Source organism: Oncorhynchus masou, chromosome 5 (genome assembly GCF_036934945.1).
Source record: "Oncorhynchus masou masou isolate Uvic2021 chromosome 5, UVic_Omas_1.1, whole genome shotgun sequence".
In the NCBI taxonomy this organism is placed as follows: domain Eukaryota; kingdom Metazoa; phylum Chordata; class Actinopteri; order Salmoniformes; family Salmonidae; genus Oncorhynchus; species Oncorhynchus masou.
In genome coordinates this window covers 66,544,709-66,559,615 of record NC_088216.1, presented here as the reverse complement: position 1 = coordinate 66,559,615, position 14,907 = coordinate 66,544,709, and the positions used below count along the sequence as shown (strand labels likewise).

General features: G+C 40.8%; 1 protein-coding gene across 1 annotated transcript in view; it reads left to right on the top strand.

Moving 5' to 3' along the window:
- fhit (fragile histidine triad diadenosine triphosphatase) overlaps positions 1 to 14,907 on the top strand; it is a 341,147-nt gene that overhangs the window by 7,371 nt on the left and 318,869 nt on the right. Inside the window, 1 exon segment of the mRNA XM_064966519.1 lies at positions 7,390 to 7,476. The gene's annotated coding sequence lies outside the window, so the exon portion shown is untranslated.

Sequence of the window (14,907 nt, the reverse complement as noted above, 5' to 3'; positions counted from 1 at the left end):
TCTACCTGGAACCAAAAAGAGTGTTCCTATGCGGACAGCCAAAAAACCTTTTGGATCCTCTTTTTCTAATAATGTAGGCAACTATTGTGTAGGCCTATATGTGTGATGTACAGAATTGTAACATGATATGTGAATGCTTTCATACTATTACATCTTAGCTAGTGTAATGCATTGGCAGCATGTTTTCCAACTAAACTTTACATGGTGATACTTCCTTAATTCTCAACTTGGAAGTCACTGGTATCTTCTCAACTCCCATCGCTAGTTGCAGGAGGAACGTTGGACGTTATGAAATTAAATACATTTTTGCTTCATGAGATAATCCAACAATATAATATGTATGCCGCCATATTGTCTATTTCAGATCTTCTCTCATTGATCAAGACAGGTGATTGTCCATCCCAAAGTGCTGCACATCATGACTCAGAAATCAAGCGTCACTTTGAATAACACTAACCTGTCTTGATCAATGAGAGAAGATCAGAATTGGACACAGTTTTGGATACACTTCATGGAGCAAGAAAATGTATACATTTCATAATGGAGCATTTTCTAAATTCCAAAACATGTTGAGTGTTTTGTAGCGGTGTCTAGTTGATTGTATTGATTTGCTGGGAAAACTCCAGGCAGATCGGGATGTCATGACGTTGGCCTCTTTGGGTATAGCAACCCCACCCCCTCTCCCTGCCTCCCCCTTGCCTCCTTCAGCTAGGCTGCTGTGGTCAGAAACCGTAAATTCCTGAGAAGACCCTGCCACATGGCCACATAGAGAGAGAGTAAACTTTCATAGAGGACAAAGGAAATCGTTCCACCTCACAGAACTTGAGGTACGAACAAATTTCATGTTCCGGAGAAAGTATAAAAGATCGGTGAAGAATCCAGCTACGAACTGGTCCGTTAGTCACAACTTGGGAAAGCTCATGGGAGACGGTGTGGCCACATTACAATAACACTGTTTATATAATAGCCTCAGATATGAAGTTTTACATCTAATTGTTGTATAAGATTAGTGAGTGAGTATGATACTGTTTGTATAATTGTGTAATATGATTTTGGACTGAAAAATACCATTCCCAAAAATACAATTCTCTGGACCAGAGCTAGACCAGCGCTAGTGTGAACCAGAGATTACTAGCTGCTAGCTATGCCCTGCACCAGAGTTACTAGCTATGCCATAGACCAGACAATGTGTGGACCAGAGCTACAGTACCAGTCAAAAGTTTGGACACACCTACTCATTTAAGGGTTTTCTTTATTTGTACTATTTTCTACATTGTAGAACAATGTAGAACTATTTTCTACATTGTAGAACAATAGTGAAAACATCAAAACTATGAAATAACACATATGGAATCATGTAGTAACCAAACAAATGTTAAACAAATCAAAATATATTATATATTTGATATTCTTCAAAGTAGCCACCCTTTGCCTTGACAGCTTTGCACTCCCTTTGCATTCTCTCAACCAGCTTCACCTGAAATGCTTTTCCAACAGTCTTGAAGGAGTTCCCACATATGCTGAGCACTTGTTCAATGCTTTTCCTTCACTCTGCGGTCCAACTCATCCCAAACCATTTTGGGTTGAAGTTGGGTGCTTGTGGAGGCCACAAGCAGAATACCAATTGTCATTCATTAGGAAAGAAATAATGCCATTTATGATGGCCAATTTTGAAACTGATGCAGCACTCCACCACTCTCCTTCTTGGTCAAATAAAGAAAAACCCTTGAATGAGTAAGTAGGTGTGTCCAAGTAGGTGTGGTAGCATAGCTAGCTACGACCTGGACCAGCGCTAGTGCGGACTTAGTCGACAGCTAGTCGGAAGTTTACATACACCTTTGCCAAATACATTTAAACTCAGTTTTTCACAATTCCTGACATTTAATCCTATAACATTTCCTGTTTTAGGTCAGTTAAGATCACCACTTTATTTTAATTAGTTAATTATTACTTCTGTACCTGTTTCCTCCAGCGTCTTCACAAGGTCCTCGCAACAAAGTACGTTCATCTCTAGGAGACAGAATGTGTCTCCTTCCGAAGCAGTATGACGGCTGTGTGGTCCCATGGTGTTTATACTTGCGTATTATTGTTTGTACAAATGAACGTGATACCTTCATGCGTTTGGAAATTGCTCCCACGGATGAACCAGACTTGTGGAGGTCTACAATTGTTTTTCTGATGTCTTGGCTGATTTTTGTTGTTGTTGATTTTCCCATGATGTGAAGGAAAGAGGCACTGAGTTTGAAGGTAGGCCTTGAAATATATCCACAGGTACACCCCCAATTGACTCAAATTATATCAATTAGCCTATCAGAAGCTTCTAAAGCCATTACATAGTTTTCTGGAATTTTCCAAGCTGTTTAAAGCACAGTCAACTTAGTGTGTGTGTATTCTTCTGACCCACTGGAATTGTGATACAGTGAAATAATCTGTCTGTAAACAGTTGTTGGAAAAATGACTTGTGTCATGCACAAAGTAGATGTCCTAACCGACTTGCCAAAACTATAGTTTGTTAACAAGAAATTTGTGGAGTGTTTGAAAAAGTATTAATGACTACAACCTAAGTGTATGTTAACTTCCGACTTTAACTGTGTAAGACAACTGCTGGGACAGCCCAAGCATAGCTCCTGATCGATATGACCGAAAATAACTTCTGAACATCAGCACTGTGATTACTCACCACGGACTGGCAGAATCCTTTTTTTCCTTTATGGAGTCTGACGAGCCCGACACGAACGATATACTGCTTTCTCGGGAACAGGCCCAGATCCCCATGATTTGTGTGAAGAGGAGTCGGAGAAAAAGGGGCCAAAGGGCAAGCTGCCTTCTGAGAATTCGTAGGCGATCGAATAAACACCCACTTCCTTCCATTCTGCTAGCAAACGTGCAATCTTTGGAGAATAATCTTACACATAGGTTATCTATTTTGATCTACCAACGGGGCATTCACAACTGTAATATTTTATGCCTCACGGAGTCGTGGCTGAATGATGACACGATCAACATACAGCTGCCTTGTTATACGCTGTACCGGCAGGATAGAACAGTGGTGTCTGGTAAGATAAGGGGCGGCGGGCTATATATTTTTGTAAATAACAGTTGGTGCACGATATCTGCACGATTAATGCAGGGAAACTTAAATCCGTTTTACCAAATTTCTATCAGCATATTAAATGTTCAACCAGAGGAAAAAACTGCATCATCGAGAGCATCCTGACTGGTTGCATCATTGCCTGGTATGGCAACTGCTTGGCCTCCGACCGCAAGGCACTACAGAGGGTAGTGCGAACGGCCCAGTACATCACTGGGGCCAAGCTCACTGCCATCCAGGACCTCTATACCAGGCAGTGTCAGAGGAAGGCCCTAAAAATTGTCAGACTCCATTACACCCTAGTCATAGATGCACGGCAAGTGGTACCGGAGCACCAAGTCTAGGTCCAAGAGGCTTCTAAACAGCTTCTACCCCCAAGCCATAAGACTCCTGAACACCTAATCAAATGGCTACCCAGACTTTACATTGCACCCCCCTTTTTTACACTGCTGCTTTCTGTTGTTATCATCTATGCATAGTCACTTTAATAACTCTACCCACATGTACATATTACCTCATCTAACCGGTACCCCCAACAAACTGCATTGTTGGTTAGGGGCTTGTAAGTAAGCATTTCACTGTAAGGTCTACACATGTTGTATTTGGTGTATGTGACTATTACAATTTGATTTGATTTGACATGGTACTATGGTGCCTTTGAGTTGGTTGGAACCTCTCCAGCGCACTGACAATAAACAATGATTCCTATTAAGATTGACTTTGAGTGTCCCTGTGTAAGAATGTCCACAACATTCCCATTGGAAATGACATTCTGTGGTCTATTTTAATTATAAAAATCTTTGGCTATGCCCTGGACCAAAGATTCTGCTGATCAGAGCTACAAGCTTTGCCCTGGACCAGAGCTAGCTAGCTAGTAGCATAGAGGTCCTTTTAAATTCCTAATTCAGTGGGTATGCCCTGGACCAGAGCTAGTGACATATTATACCTCTGGCCCAGTGTGTTAGAGCGCGTGAGCTTTGACATTAGCAGACTAGATGCCCTCAAAACACACCATCTGCAGCTGGATGCTTCTCACTGGCTTTGACATGAAGTGACTTAAATTGACAATAGTCTGCATTTTCAATATGTAGCCCACTATCCCAGGTTTCCAAGTAGGCTTCCTAGCCCTATAGCTCAAATGTCAGTGTTGGTTCACAGACAGCGAGAGCAGAATACCAATTGTCATTCATTAGGAAAGAAATAATGACATTTATGATGGCCAATTTTGAAACTATTAGGCTTTTTAATGCTCTTCGCATTGTTCTCACTCTGCCTCTCCTACCTCAATTATGTTATGTGTGTTGGTGTCTCAGTCCATTGCATCTTCCTAGCTCAGGCCGTCCATCCCTTGGGAATTAATGGCGGGGAATTGATCTGTTATCATATTTGTGCATTATCTCCAGCAGCTGGTGGATATGCATGGTGCTGTGAGCAATGATAGAAAAATATTAGCCCCAGTAAATACCACGTCTTTATATCACGTCAGGAACACCTAACCAGAAGCTATAAATATAATGGAGCCTGTCTAGCATGTACACGTGCACATTACTTATATTTGGTCACAAGGAAAAAAGCGAGAACACTAATTGGATTATAATGCAAGTAGATCATGAAGGATTTGATTCTGGGAGGCTACTTTCTGAATCTACAGCTTTTCTACAGTAGATTTGAAGTAAAGGACACATAACACATTGGACTGTCTGTCCTCAGTCTTGTGCTCTGATTCTTGGGTGGGAATGTGTGGATTCCCATTCACAGCTTGTAGAGGAAGAATGTTTCAATCAACTGAGATGTTTACGAAACAACCATCATCCCATCATTCATGTGACTAGAAGTTGTGTCAATGTCACCCACTATCCAACGCGACTCATGCTGCCTTGGGTTGAGTTCTGTTGGTTCAAATCAAAAAGTTATCCTGCTGTTACTTCTCCTTCCATCTGTCAAAACCTTGTCATGTACAAATGGTTAAATGCTGTTGTCTTTCTGTCGAGCTACCATTGTGTATGCTAGGGCATATGTACAGAGAGATAAATATGGAAATGCATCATAATGCTTTGTGTGCCAAGAGGAATCTCACAAAGCACTTACTGTCATTGTAGAATTATACAAGGGTACAGAAACTGGCAGTTCCTTTTATCTAATGTATTTACTACAAGCAGTAGAATCAACAAAATATTTTAATTTTGAGTTATCACATTAGCTGCTCTGTATGAATTTAATGAATGTCAGTTTGTATTTGGACGTAAAGAACACAATGTCAAATTAACTTAACTCTAAGATCTGTCCAGAGTGTCTCCCTCATTAAAAGTGATGTGTTTGTTTTTGGCTTCAGTTTTCAGATGCTATTTCAATTGAAGTTCAGGTCTTTGAGTTGTTACCCCCTCTGGGCATGCCCAAATTAGACGAGTGGTACTAGACGGCTAATGTATAAAAGTGGAATTTGCTGGATTTTGTAGAGTGATGCTTCCTCAGGTCAGTGTGCATGTGTGAGGCCAGGGGTTTAAGTTGAAAAAACCTCCAGGAGTTTGTTTAGTTTCCCCTGCAGGTTTGGCTGTAAAGCTATCATCTGGTTCTGATGTCTCTTTGGGAAGTCTTGGCCAGTGGAAATAAACAAGATATCTGAGCAGCGAACACCAGGACTTTGAAATCTCTTTACCGATAGCCTAATTGTTCCTGGATCCAGTTGTGCTCTTTGTTGCTTTTGCATTTTCATCTATACATTTGAACTTGAATTGAGTTATTAGACTGTTGGTAGTGACTGTTTGTGAAAGTCAAATGCAATAGTCAAACTTCACCTTCAAATATTCAGATTTAGATTGTTACTTCCAGCTTTACCTCGTGGGCATTGAATCGAATGGGCAACCATCATTCCCGCAGAATTACAGTTTTTTAGGTTTTCTGGGATGGCAGCCCTCTAGAGATTTTGCCCCAATTGAAGTGACTTGTGGAAAAAGGTATATATCTATCTCTCCTGTTAACTCGAAGTGATCTAACATGATTCCTGTTCTACCGCTCTCCCTCCCTCTCCTGAACCTTGTTTTCTCCCTGGATGTCCGCCTTCCGTCACTTTTAATCAACCCTTTTAATTACCGTCACTATCAGTTGCCCTGCGCCTCATTGTCACCTCTGGGACATTCTGCCTGCGAAGGGAGTCAGGGGCCTGTGCTTGTGTAATAGCAGGCCTTTGCCAGTCCGTCAGCTGTATTGCCAGCTTCCATCTCTCCCTGCCCGCCGGGCAGCTCCAGAGATGTCGTGATAAATTGATGTTCGCTTCAGCTCAACTGTGCACTCTTAAGTAGAGGAGAGACTGAGTGTATTTGGGCTTCTGTTCAATCAACACTTCCCCAATAGAATGAATCTTTTACAATGAAAAACAAAGTTAAAGCTTGAGCCGTCTCTTTCATTAAAAATGTATGCCGAGTTGAGAGACAGAAAGAGAAATAGGGTCCAGGCTTCCAGGGAAAGGTTACACCATCTAACTAGTTTACAATTTATTTTGTGCATCAATTACATGTCTTTTACTCACAGGTCTTTATAATCTTTGTTTCTTTCCATCCCCTCTCATCAGTGTTCCAGGTAGATATGAGCTATTGTTCTTGTCTCTTATTACGTCTAACTACCCCCTGCCTAGTCATTAACATGTTAAACAAACAGTGATATTTCAAGGTTATCTTTGCATTCCTACATATGTCCTTTCCAACATGCTTAGCTTTTTATCCATTGCCCTTATGCTTTGATCTGTCATAGAACCTCAACACAATACATTCATCTTGATGCAATTTGAATTATAGAAACACTTAAGGTAGCTGAGACTAAATATTTAATCTGCCCCCACTGCTGAACCAAATCCAATGTTAATTGTTTATGGCATTCATTCGGCATACCACTTGAACATTGTGACATGAAATGTCAAAAAATAGCTATACGTTACAGTTTTTTGTTTAAAATTGTCATAATGGCAACATTTCAATTTACTATTGAACATTGAAACTTTATTTAGAGGTATTGCAATCAATGTCAGACACATTGACAGTAAAGCATACATTCATGAAACCAAGTCTTATATACCTTATTGAAAATAAGCATTATTATAACAGACCTCCATACAGACCAACAAACTCTGTTTTTTTCTCACATACTGCAGATCTGAATATAGATACTGTATCTATTCCATGGCCAATGGGTTTACTTACAGGCATCTTTGAGTTACTGTTTTGAGTGACCGAGGAGTATCATTAGACCTGGGCTGTCTTCAATGAAACTCATCATCTTGTAATCTTCTCCTCCTTGTGTTCCAGCCTCCATCTGTCCTTCTATCCCACCTTCCATCCCTCCCTTCTCTAATTACCAGACCCTGGGACCGTGAGAAGCAAGCGAGGTTGAAGGTAAGTGTATTTATTGCTTCTCTTTGACAATAAAGTTGGCCTGGATCATTGATTTTCCTCCCCTGCCTTTTTTTCAAGGGATGTAAGCATGTTGATTACAGATAAAGCCAACAGCAACATTTGTGTTGCTACTGTTGTCTTGTTTTCATGTTGCTCACTGTATGTAGAGAACACTGGGCTAGATAAGTTCAGCCAAGAGGTTGTTTGCTCTGCTCAATGTGTCTCTGGTCATCCTCTCTGCCTCAGCTGCCTCCTACGTAGAGTTACACAGCACTTACACAGGAGGGAGAATAATGCTTTATTTTTCTTTATTGAATCACATGTTTTTAACTAAAACAGTTTCAGTTTGCTTTGAATTACTTTTATTTGCTGATGTGCATGCTGGTGACAGTGCTGCTTTGCAAAGCCCTGTATCTTCATAGCAGGCTCTAATAGAACATGCTCTCTCTCGCCTCACAGGAAAAAGGGGAGAAATGTTGATGCATATATGATGTTGGGAATAACAGGGAATGGGAAGTTATTAATTAATAGTGTCATAGGGTGGGTGCTATAGCATGTTAAATCACCATCTGAATGGCATGTATTGGTGGTGCTATATGCCACTCTCTGTGGCCTGTGCTAACTACTGCACAGCTGGTCTTCAATCCCCTGCCTGTCCAGAGGGAGCCATCTCTTAAACTAGCTCTGGTGGATCCAAGCCTAGCCGTGGCGCTGGGGTAGGCCCAGTTAACAGATGTTTGATTTGGACATCTGCCCCTTGCAGCAGTGTATCTTAACCTCCCTCAATGTTTTATTTGCCTAGGCCTGCAAATGAACACATCTGGCTGTAAGGCTGTTACCCTCAGGACTAAACTACAGATTAAAATGTAATACTTAGTCCATGAGAAACTTTAGGCAAATCGACCATTGTCATTAATGTAGTCCGAGTTATGTGCACAAGATTAGGTCTTGTAGGTTGTGTTTTGCACAGCAGAACTGATTAAAAATGGGCAATAATAGCCTGTTTTACTAATCACTGATTGCTGTGGTACATTTGGAGGGCTCTCGACATGTTTACTGCAAGGGCCCTAACTGGGGTAATTATCACTCATTTAGTGCATTTTGAAATCATAATTGGCATAATAATTTTCATGCAGGAATGCCTTTCTGGGAAACATTTAACTATCACTGTAATATTTAGGGATTTTATAGCCATGAATTACGCTTGCCCAGATTGAAAACCATCACTGCTTGATTCATATAGGCTGCAGTTTATTATTATTATTAGCAGAATGTGCAGCTTGGGTTAACATAGAGATTTTGATTAAGATATGTTTGCCTATACTGTATGTGCTGGAATGTCTGCAGAAATCTCTTGCCTTTCTCCCATTTAGGAGCTCAAATAATCCTAAAGTGTCATACCTCATACTGACATTTTTCTTTACCCAGGGACCACCAATGCTGCCTGACTAATTTTGATAAGTCTATAGTACATCCCCATTTGGAGAGCTGCGCTCTGTCTATTGACGTAAACTTGCATTGAGAAAGATGACATTGTCCAAAGCTATTATTTACCCATGCAATACATATCAGAGACTAAGGCTAAGGATTTGTTATTATACCTCTGTTCGCGTCAGAATGTTAACTGATTTATTGGTTGTGTGTGTGTTTTGCATCTGTGTTTCCCTGTGTGTGTTGACTGGAATGGACTGCTCCGACCTTTATTATTGAGATGATGGGGATAATCATTTTCTCTCTGCTAAGTCTGGGTAATTGCTCATGCCTGGGTGATGGGCCAGACTAATGCAACACCCACATCTGGGAATCAAGGGGGACTTTTACCCATTTGAATAACCTCTTAGACGGCAGCCTCAGTGCACCGCAGTTCTCTTTGATCGCTCCAACAGGTCATGTTGACACAACCTGACATTTATTTATTCATGGATTGTACTTCAAGTATATGTTTAAGAGCATGTCATGACATGTCACTAATAGTAGTAGATGTCCCAAAATCTAAATTCAATTAGTTATTTTTTGTAATTTAGGTAAGGATGAATTGTTCTAACTCAATGCTGCATGGAAACAGGATTCCAAGGCTCATCTATAGATCTACCCAAGCCCAAAGTACAATCTGTAATGAGAGCACTAGACATTCAACACCACTGAGAAATGTCAGCATTCCATGAATGCACCATGTTGGGTGTTTTTGATGTGGCAGAAAGTGTGTTTAGAGGTACTGTAGTACAATGGCCGTAACAGGCATTTGAGAATATGATCAGATTCAAAATCACTTTCCGTTGTGTTATTTATTACTATAGCTTTTTGGAGTGGTAATAGATCATCTATAGACATTATTCTGTGTCATGATACATTCAGGAAAGAGATGAAGAATATCCTTGGGGACAGTCAATGGCTCGTTTTGCTTCACTCAGATGTTATTATTTCAAAGTTAGTTTGGACTCTTAAGATTAGAATGCTTGGCAGCTTTATGGCAGGTAATTCCACACTTATTTCAAATGGATCTCTGAAGGCTTCACTTTTATCTATTTCTTTTCTCCATTAAACCTCCCTTATAATACATTGAAAGCATATCCAAGTCATTATGTAAAACAGGAGTATGTCTTAAAGTGTAGTTATTAAAATCACCACTTTTAAGTAAAAGGAGATTAAACTTGGTTCTGATGTCAAATAGGTGGTTTATGCATTAACGGCTGCAGCACTTAAATCACGACTAAAAGCTTTCTCCAACTCCAGCAGAAATTCAGATTCTCTATAGAACTGTCCATCGCCTAGTGAAAACAACATTTTTAACACTCTTCCAGCACATGAAATTAGAGCTGGGGGATTTAGTTTAGGTAGAGGATTTTACCAAAGCGGTTTCAGTATTTGCAGATGAGTGAACGGATAATACTGTATGTACTCAGCAATTTTGTTTTAAACTAAACCATGTGTAACTAGTAGGCTTTTACACGTGAAGTTCAGGGACGCAGCCTTTACTTTCAGAGAACACCCATCTGTTCAAAAACAAGCCTACAAGTAGACTCTTTCTGTCATGTACTGTAACCGAGGACACCATCAGATTTCTCTGCTTTCCCACTGTGAGTGCAGTTACAGTAATGTCCCTGTTCTCTGCCCAAAATACAATTATTTGTATTGGGAATAATTGTATTGAGAATGTCCAATCTGTGGCCTTTATTTTATTAACTCTATGTCAATAATCCAACAGACAGAGAGGAGGGGACGGGACATTACAGGATAATATGGACTTGACACAGCCTTCTCACATACACACAAGTCATCTGGAGTGACTCACCAATACTCCAGGAAGAGGAATGTCTGACATGCAGCATGAAAGCCAAGTGATACTTTATAAACACAATAACCAACCATTGTTTGCCAGATCTGGGAAATATCAATTATTTTCAGTCAGTTCCCCTAAGCACTATTACTGTGAGCAGAAGGGGTCTGGGAAAAGCACTGTACATAGACAGATTGGTTGTAGAGATAATTGTGTCTGCTGTAAAAGGATGGTGGCTGGTTTTAAGAGTGCCTTGCATTTGGAAAACACTGATTATCACACGAGGGGAAGAGTTTTCAGAGTGTGATGACATTAGAATGGATGGCTCTTCCTGTTCAAGGAAATTAGATGACTGTCAGTAGCTTCCCTGGTGCGTTTCTACCTCAGCTTCATATGGGGCCTTCTGGAGAGCTGAATGGAGTCTGAATATCATTACATAGAAAAAGCTCACGCCGTTTCTACATTGTATTTTTTTAAGGCATTTGATCTGAGGCAAACTTCAACATGACATTTCATATGCCTTACGTGCATGCATATTTTTGCGGATGTGTCACTTTGAAATCTTGCTTGGTTCCACATTATTCACAACATACCTGTATAATTAGTAGTGAAGACATCAAAACTATTAAATAACACATATGGAATCATGTAGTATCCCAACAAAGTATTAAACAAATCCAAATATATTTTAGATTCTTTAAAGTAGCCGCCTTTTGCCTTGATGACAGCTTTCCACACTCCTGGCATTCTCTCAACCAGCTTCATGAGGAATGCTTTTCCAACATTCTTGAAGGAGTTCCCACTTATGCTGAGCACTTGTTGGCAGCTTTTCCTTCACTCTGCGGTCAAACTCAAACCGAACCATCTCAATTGGGTTGAGGTTGGGTGATTGTGGAGGCCAGTCATCTGATGCAGCACCCCGTCACTCTCCTTCTTGGTCAATTAGCCCCTACATAGCCTGGAGGTGTGTTTTGGGTCATTTTCCTGTTGAAAAACAAATAGTCCCACTAAGCGCAAACCAGATGGGATGGCGTATCACTGCAGAATGCTGTGGTAGCCATGCTGGTTAAGTGTGCCTTGAATTCTAAATAAATCACCTACAGTGTCACCAGCAATGCACCATCACACCACCTCCTCCATGCTTCAAGGTGTGGAACCACACATGCAGAGATCATCCGTTCACCTACTCTGGCCACAAATCTCAAAGTTGGACTCATCAGACCAAAGAACAGATTTCCACCAGTCTAATGTCCATGACTTGTGTTTCTAGCCCAAGCAAGTCTCTTCTTATTATTGGTGTCCTTTAGTAGTGGTCTCTTTGCAGTAATTCGACCATGAAGGCCTGATTCACTCAGTCTCCTCTGAACAGTTGATGTTGAGATGTGTGACTTGAACTCTGTGAAGCGTTTATTTGTCTGCAATCTGAGGCGCAGTTAACTCTAATGAATTTATCCTCTACAGCAAAGGTAACTCTGGGTCTTCCTTTCCTGTGGTGGTCCTCATGAGAGACAGTTTTATCATAGCGCTTGATGGTTTTTGCGACTGCACTTGAAGAAACTTTCAAAGTTCTGGAAATCTTTCCAAATTGACTGACCTTCATGTCTTAAAGTAGTGATGGACTGTCATTTCTCTTTGCTTATTTGAGCTGTTCTTGCCTTAATATGGACTTGGTCTTTTATCAATATGGACTTGGTCTTTTATCAAATAGGGCTATCTTCTGTGTACCACCCCTACCTCGTCAGAACACAACTGATTGGTTCAAACGCATTAAGAATAATATACATTTCACCAATTAACTTTTAACAAGGCACACCTGTTAATTGAAATACATTCCAAGTGTCTACCTCATTAAGCTGGTTGAGAGAATGCCAAGGGTGTGCAAAGCTGTCATCAAGGCAATAGGTTTGAAGAATATCAAATCTCAAATATATTTGGATTTGTTTAGCACTTTTTTGGTTACTACATGATTCCATATGTGTTATTTCATAGTTTTGATGTCTTCACTATTTACTCCGGAGGTGCTGACCTGTTGCACCCTCGACAACCACTGTGATTATTATTATTTGACCCTGCTGGTCATCTATGAACATTTTAATATCTTGACCATTGTCACACCCTGACCTGAGAGAGCCTTTTTATTTCTCTATTTGGTTCGGTGGGGTGTGATTTGGGTGGGCATTCTAGTTTTTCTATTTCCTTGTTGGCCGGGTATGGTTCCCAATCAGAGGCAGCTGTCTCGCTGTTTCTGATTGGGGATCATACTTAGGCAGCCTTTTTTCCAGTTTGGTTTGTGGGATCTTGTTTGTGTGTAGTTGCTTTCTGCACTGCATGTAACTTTTATATTAGTTTTTGTATTTTTGTACCACGCTGCACCTTGCTCCAATCCATCTCTAAATGATTGTGACAGCCATGTTCTGTTATAATCTCTACCCGGCACAGCCAGAAGGGGACTGGCCACCGCTTATAGCCTGGTTCCTCTCTAGGTTTCTTCCTAGGTTCTGGCCTTTTCTAGGGAGTTTTTCCTAGCCACCGTGCTTCTACACTTGCATTGCTTGCTGTTTGGGGTTTTAGTCTGGGTTTCTGTACAGCACTTTGAGATATCAGCTGATATAAGAAGGGCTTTATAAATACATTTGATTTGATTCACTATTATTCTACAATGTAGAAAATTGTAAAAATAAAGAAAAACCCTTGAATGAGTAGGTGTGTCCAAACTTTTGACTGGTACTGTATGTATGTATGTGAATTCGGCCCTCGGGCCGCCAGTTGGGGAACCCTGCACTAGTGTATAATGTGTTCATTTGTGTGAAACAAACAGAAATACATAAGACACTTGAGAATTCCGTTTAGCTTTTTATGATCATAAAAATGTTCTTGCTAAGTGCATCCCACATGCTATGCATGCATGGTTCATTTATAAGGCTGTGCCTCATCAATAAAGGTAGTTGTTGTCCCCCTCTCCTTTTGTTGCTGGACTCTAGCGTGTTGGCTCATAAACAGAGGGAAGTATCCTCTCTTGACCACAGCTTAAATGAAATCACTGTCTTCCCTTTCATGAGCGGCCACATTGTTTTCTGCTTTGCCTTTGATGCGGGTGCTCTTTGTGGAGGATGCAAGCGCAGCCCCACCTGTAGAGCTGTCCAGATAAATGGCAAGAGCCAGGAGTGGGCGTGAGTCCTCTCGCCATCTGCGTGTTATCGGTGAGGACACCCCTCTGCTGCGGGGCATTGTTAGTACCATCTCCCTCAAGGAGCTGAGCCAGGCAGACTCCACTGAGCCTCAGGTGCTATTCACACTACTACCAAATATTTTTGTAAGTAAACCAAGATAAACCACAGCCTGTTGTTTCAAATGGGAACAGATTAGTCATAGTGCGCAGAACAAGCAAGTAGGTGGCCAGAGCCAGTCACGAGCTAGGGAGATCCTATTAGCACATTCTAGCAAACATTTGCATATTTCCGTTAGGGAACGCCTACTCTGAAGTGCGCGTGGGCAATAACTCAATTAGCCTTTGCCCTCCTTCCAAACAATGCATTTTTAAATTTTTTACTTTGGCAAAGGGTAAAGTCTGCAAAACTAGTCCACTCTGTTCATAACAGATTCTAGTTTTGTGAACAGAACTTTGAGATCAAATGTTTCATTGAGGAGAAAATTCGCAGAATGTCAGCCAAAATCCATCTCGTTCCATCTTCCCCACTCTCGGCCACTGGGCTACTGTGTTCTGTATTCGAAGGGGATGTAGGCCTATAAACAACATATGGATGGATCACTCACTGTGAGAAGTAGTCTGCACATGATTTGCAGTTAAACAAAGAGAGCATTGTGCATCGTTCCATGTCAGCTCATTAGAAGATGATATGAAACCATACAATCCTATACGCCACAATTTTGATGTGAGTTTTATATTCAGTCACTCTTTCTTTCTCAGTGACATAGATGGTTTTAGATGTGTAGAATTGTGATAACTGTAACTCAGTTAAAGAGTTGTTCTGGGTGTGTTTTATTGTTCCACTGTTGTTATTTGTAGGAGAGGAATATGCAAAGGATAATCAGCGAGATGCGTTCTATGGAAAATAATGAACAGATGGAAGCTGTGTTCCACATTGTGCTAGCGGAGTGAAACTAATTTTCCAGAGAACGCATAGAGCCACGAG